Here is a 6,060-nt window from a genome sequence, read left to right on the forward strand (position 1 = left end):
GGAATATTTGTGGAGTGGCTTTCATTTCCTTGAACAAAGAACCCAGGTTGTTTAGGAGAAGGTAGTGAACCTTCACCAACCAACATAGCAACCACAGCCGGTGTGTTAGGTCTATCTTCTGCTCGTTGTTGTACACATAATAGAGCAATGTGTATCGATCGCAACACTTCACTRACAGAGCACGAGTTACTTAAAGATGCGTCAATTAGATCCAGAGACTTGCCTTCTTTRTAAAGTCTCCATGCCTAAATGAATCCAAGTAACAACCACCAATTAGTTCCCACCAGAAAGATAAACCCATATATSTACATGCAGMCATGCATATATTATACATACATATGTAGATATATGTGTRTGTAKATAGAGAGAGATACATATACATGGATGTGTTGGATCTTMCCTAGCTATATCATCACTCCTAGCTAATCACTTATATGTAAATATATTTTATAAATACCAAGGCTGCGTAGTTAATTTTCATTATTGGATGATCATAATCAGCACACTTACATGTCCAAGAAGGTTATCATGGTGKTCTTCATGAATGAAACCTCTATTATATTTCCCACTCACAATCTCCAACACCAAAACTCCAAAGCTAAAAATATCCGATTTTACTGAGAACAAACCATTCACTGCATATTCTGGAGATATGTAGCCCCTGAGTAGAAATTAGGACCATGCAAATCAATAGACAAAAAGGMAAATATTATAAAATTTATCAAACAATGTAAGGTTGAGGAATATAATTCTTACAACGTTCCCACCACTCTTTTCGTATTTGCTTCACTCTCATATCCTTTAARCATTCTAGCCAAACCGAAGTCTGATATCTTTGGATTCATGTCATTGTCGAGCAAGATATTACCTGCTTTTAAATCCCTATGCACAACTCTAAGTCGGGAATCTTGATGCAGATAAAGAAGACCTCGGGCAATCCCATGGATAATGTGGAAGCGTTGTGGCCAATCAAGTAATGACTTCCTTAAATTGTCTTCTCAAAATGCAAAAAAAAAAAACCCTTAGTTTATTAATTATATTTCTTTATAATACGCTAAATATTTTTTAATATATGGAATTGAAAGGGATCCCAACCAAATATAAACAGGTCGAGGCTTTTGTTAGGCATGTATTCATAAATGAGCATTGTCTCGCCGCCTTGAATGCAGTATCCTAAGAGCTTCACAAGATTCCGATGCTGAAGCTTAGCAATGCATATAGCCTCATTCTCAAATTCATCAAGTCCTTGTGTAGAAGACTTTGAGAGCCGCTTTACAGCAATCTCTTGTCCTTCCTCTAGAACACCCTGAATAAATATTACCATTAGTAGTGCATGTCTTTGTGTTAAATGTAAATTCAAAGGCAATTCAATATCTCATTTAATATTAGATTAACTAAAAATTTAGTTGACGTGATTACCTTGTACACGGGACCAAACCCGCCTTCTCCGAGCATGTTATCGACAGAAAAGTTGTTGGTAGCCCGATAAATTGTTGATAAGCTAAACACTGGCACCTCTATACTTCCAGCCTTGCTGTTACTTTGGTGACCTTTAACAAGGACCTTACCTGCTCTAGCTAGAAAATATGAAGGTGGAGAGGACGGTTTTATTTTCTAAATTTAATGATAATTGAAATAGCAATTTTAGATCCATTATATTTCACTTACCTTCTCTTTCGGCATCTGATCTCCTCTTCTTACTCCAAATGTAGCGTGCCAATATCAGGCCCAACACAACTACGCCTACTGATATGGGTAAAATAACTTGGATAGTTACTTGTTTCCTTCTGTGGGAGCTGGAACGGCGGTCTATGATCATAATCAGAAATCGAACAGAAATGCATCAATTTGGTTGTTGAAACCACAAACAGAAATCAAATCTTATGAAAACAAAGATCATAATCAATGTAGTTAATATGGTATATTAAAATCAACATGAAATGCATCGATATGGTAGTTACCTAACAACTCAGAGGCCTCCTGTCGAACATAGAGATCTTGCCCGTTTAGTGTGTACACTCGTACGTCAATCAAATCACCAAACCATTGCAAGCATCCAATTCCACCTTGAGTGATGTTAGGATTTGCGTAGGCGGTGCATAAGCAATTAACCTTGCAAGCTACCTCACATTCCTAGAGGCTCATGTTGCCATCAAACACCGCATTCTGCGTGTCTGGCAATTTCATGCTCGAATACTTGAGAAATCCCTCTCCAGGCCCACAATCCAAGGCTCTAMTCCGGCGACATCCACTAGTCCAATTATCATGACTCAATTCTTCTGGGTTTGTTAGTTCAAACCCTTTCAAGCAGCCACAGTTGGGAGAAGCTTCAATAYTACAGCTTCCATATGGACCACAGCGTCCATATTTGTCACAATGATCCAGGGGTAAGGTGAAATGAACCTGCATCCATTCTCGGGTCYACAGATTTAGCTGCCAGGTCTCAATCTTGCCACCAGGAGTTGCTATCAGCCTTAGCAAGTATCCGGTGCTATTAAAAGTATACACAAAATACATCTCCTTTGAATTGAAAACCATTTCAACTTCGGATGGTGGCTGGCCAGCAAATGCTATACCATTATACGACCCGACCCTTGCTTCAATTACCGAGTTTTTTCTAATATATTCTTGAGGATATCTACCCTTAACCATTAAAAACCTGACTGTATACTCACCTGGGGAAGGATCATCTGCACTCCTCCATGATGTCAGGTATACATCTCTTCCTGTTATGAGATTCTTGCCCAGTTTCATTCCTGATATGAAGGTATCTCCAGGGTAATCAAAACTTTGCCATATGAAATTTTCGTTGCTGACGTGATTTTCATCCTTAATTACTAGATTGCCGGTATCCAAGAGTTGCGTAATGGGATTGACAATATCTGTGCCAGATGCTGAGGAGTTGGTAGACCAAATGACCGTACCGTCGCCATTGACTAGAGACAGGATCCCTTGGCTGTCCAACTTGGCCATTCCCGAGGTGTTGATAAGTGGAGTTTCTCGGTTAGCAACCCACAAAACTGTAAGAGGTAATGTGTTCTTAAACCATATCCCCAGGTATCGTTTTTTTGAACTTCCAGGGCTAAAGAAACCCATCTCAAATGTTTCATTCTCCGAAACAATTGTCTCGTCGTCTGTGATGTTTTGATACACAGCTATGGTATCTACTGAACTACAAGTTCTTACGACCAATATTAGAAAGAAGGTAATAGAAGGAAGTAAGACTATGGTTTGATTCATATTGATGCAATGATTCTTTGAGCTGCTTCTTCCTCGCAACTTATTGCCCTTCATGACTACAAAAGCTAAACTTCAACGACTATTCTTTTTATAATCATTCTCCCAAGAAGGAAGACTTGGTTTACCAAAAGAGTGGTGATGCCAACAGAAAAAGATGGTTACGGTTTTTTTAGAGAAAATTACAAATTGTCCCTTATGGTTCGCAAACCATGTGGTTGTGGTCCCACTAGTTTTATCAATCACAAAGTCTTCTTCTTTGTTTGGATTTTTGCTTTGGTATTGGTAAAGGGCCCTAACGGTCGTTAACTTTAGGACAATGACACATATATGTAGGGGTGTTCAAAAAAACCGTTGGACAGCTCAAACCGGCAGAGCCAAGTCAAACCGGACCCTTTTTGGCGGTTTGAGCGGTCTGGCGGTCCGGTCTGGTTTGGAAAATAGCAAAACCGGGTGGTCCGGTCCGGTTTCCGGTTTGGAATTTTTTTTGGACGGTTTGGACCAAACCGACCGCTAAATACATACATATATATATATATATACATATATATATATATATATATTTTATTTATTTATTTATCTATTTTAACATTAGCAAGCCCAACTTTTTTAACTTATTGACTATAACCCAAATATGTCCCGCCTAACATATAACATAATCAAAATTGACGACTAAAACCATCAAACCATTGAACATATCGACACATTTGATTCTTAAGCGAAGACCCGAATGAGACCATCCTAAATCTAAGGACATGATACAAAAATATTTCTTTCTTACAAACGAATACAAAGTAAACTAAGCAAACTCTTGTAGTTGCCTCTTCAAGCCATATATTCCAACAATATTAGTCCATGTGAGATTTGTTCAAGAATGTACATGGTTAAGCCTATCATTACACATATTAGAGGATCTAGTGTTTTGAGTTCAACCAATATCCTACATGTATATATGGAAATAATGCATCATGTATCAAAGAAATGAAAGTAAGATGCATCAAGGGTGATGATATAAAGCATATTATGCTTAAGCTTCTATACAATCAGCAATAACAAACTCTTCTCTAAATTCAAGTGAATCAAGTACGATACCAATAGAATATGACATAGTTGTTTACCAAATCATTACATAAAACCATATTTGGGAAATATGTAGAAAGTGTCGGTATGTATAGACTTTCCAAACTTTCTTGATTAATGCACGAATCATGGGGTAGTAGACAAAAATGAGAGTCTACTATATATGTAATATTGGTGTGTTGTACTTTTACCTTCACCCAAAGTCTTATTTTTCTCATTGAGTTTTGTTCCTTGGTGTAAGGCTTTAGTAAGACAACGATTTATATACCATATTGCTTTCTTAACTCTCATGATTAATTTATGAATCTGATAAAATATTAGACCAAAAAAAAAGTCTATGTATCGCAAAGAAGCTGGTGCATTGCACTCTTTTCTTCGTCCTGTTTTTATATTTTTCGTTGGGTTTTTTGGCGTAAGGTTAACGAGATAACAATATGCACCATCACTCATTTGACTCGGCACAAGGGGAAATGTTGTAGGATAAGTGTATCATAGTCTAAATGATATGACGATATAGATAGAGATAAACATATTAGAGTTCGATTAAAACTGATATTTCTCGTACTTATCTACTTGTAACTCATTCCTATTTAAAAGATTTTTGATTAATGAGGGTCACAAATTTCTTCTACATATTCTACTGTTGCTCTATTTGTTTTTTCCTTTGACATAAATTTATTTTTTAGCCATTTTTTAACTAAATTTCCATTTTAACTAAAGTTTATATAAATGTCTCACGTATTATCAGAAGACCTTTTTTAGATTAAAAAAAATGTTTATGCAAATTAATTTACATAAGGATCCCATTTGTCTAAATAGTTTGCGGATTCTCATTTACATAAAGAATTTTGCATAAAGGTTTTACACAATTTACGTAATACACTTGCGTAAAAATCGACAAAAACGAAAATTCAATGTCAAAAATAGCTAAAAAGTGAATTTGATTAAAAATATCAGCTGTTTTGATCACTACATCCATAATAAATCATATGCATCGCAGGTGCATTCGTTTAGTTTCTTTCCACGTGTAGCAAAAATCATGTCATGGTACATGTTCCATAGGAGGATGTCTTAGAGATAAGCTGACATCTTTTATCATCATCTAATTTTTAAGTCGTATTTTTAACAAATTTTTTATAATAAAGGTTTTCGGATTTTTTCTTTAACAGATTTTTAAAAATGAAAAAGTAGAATAAAAAGTTTTCAAAAGATGATTATTTATGAAAGAAAATTTATCTTTCGGAATTAACGAACGGGAGTTAACTTGGTTAGAGAAGTGACCTAACTCGTAACGAAATGTAAACCAGAAGGACTCTTAATTCAATTTTTGAAAGAGGGATCATATCCAGAAAGCTTTCACACTGACCAATGGTGTATTTACTCTATATTTTATTTTTCCTAGAGTAAATTATGATTGTTGTCCCTCTGGTTTGAGAAAGATTATGATTTTTGTTCCCATAATTTGTAATTTATGGTTGTTTTCGTTCCTAAGACTAAATACATCATAAAAACATCCACTAACTTAGAGATATTTTAGTATTATTGATTTTATTTTACTTTTGGTTTATTAAATATATTTTTTGGTTTCCGCTACAACAAAATTGGATTTATAGGACACCCCCAATTTTTAAGTATCCCAATAGACCGCTTTATAAGACTTAATTTATAGGACCAAAATATAAAATGTTCTATCTAAAGGTGTTGTAATAAGTTTATATGACGTTTTTGGTTGTCTTAACAAGT

General features: G+C 35.5%; 1 pseudogene; it reads right to left on the reverse strand.

Moving 5' to 3' along the window:
* Nucleotides 1-5: 5 nt before the first annotated feature.
* LOC112504085 lies at nt 6-3,444 on the reverse strand (annotated as a pseudogene).
* Nucleotides 3,445-6,060: the final 2,616 nt, after the last annotated feature.

Source organism: Cynara cardunculus, unplaced genomic scaffold (genome assembly GCF_001531365.2).
Source record: "Cynara cardunculus var. scolymus isolate 2C unplaced genomic scaffold, CcrdV1 Un_Scaffold_4563, whole genome shotgun sequence".
Classification (NCBI taxonomy): domain Eukaryota; kingdom Viridiplantae; phylum Streptophyta; class Magnoliopsida; order Asterales; family Asteraceae; genus Cynara; species Cynara cardunculus.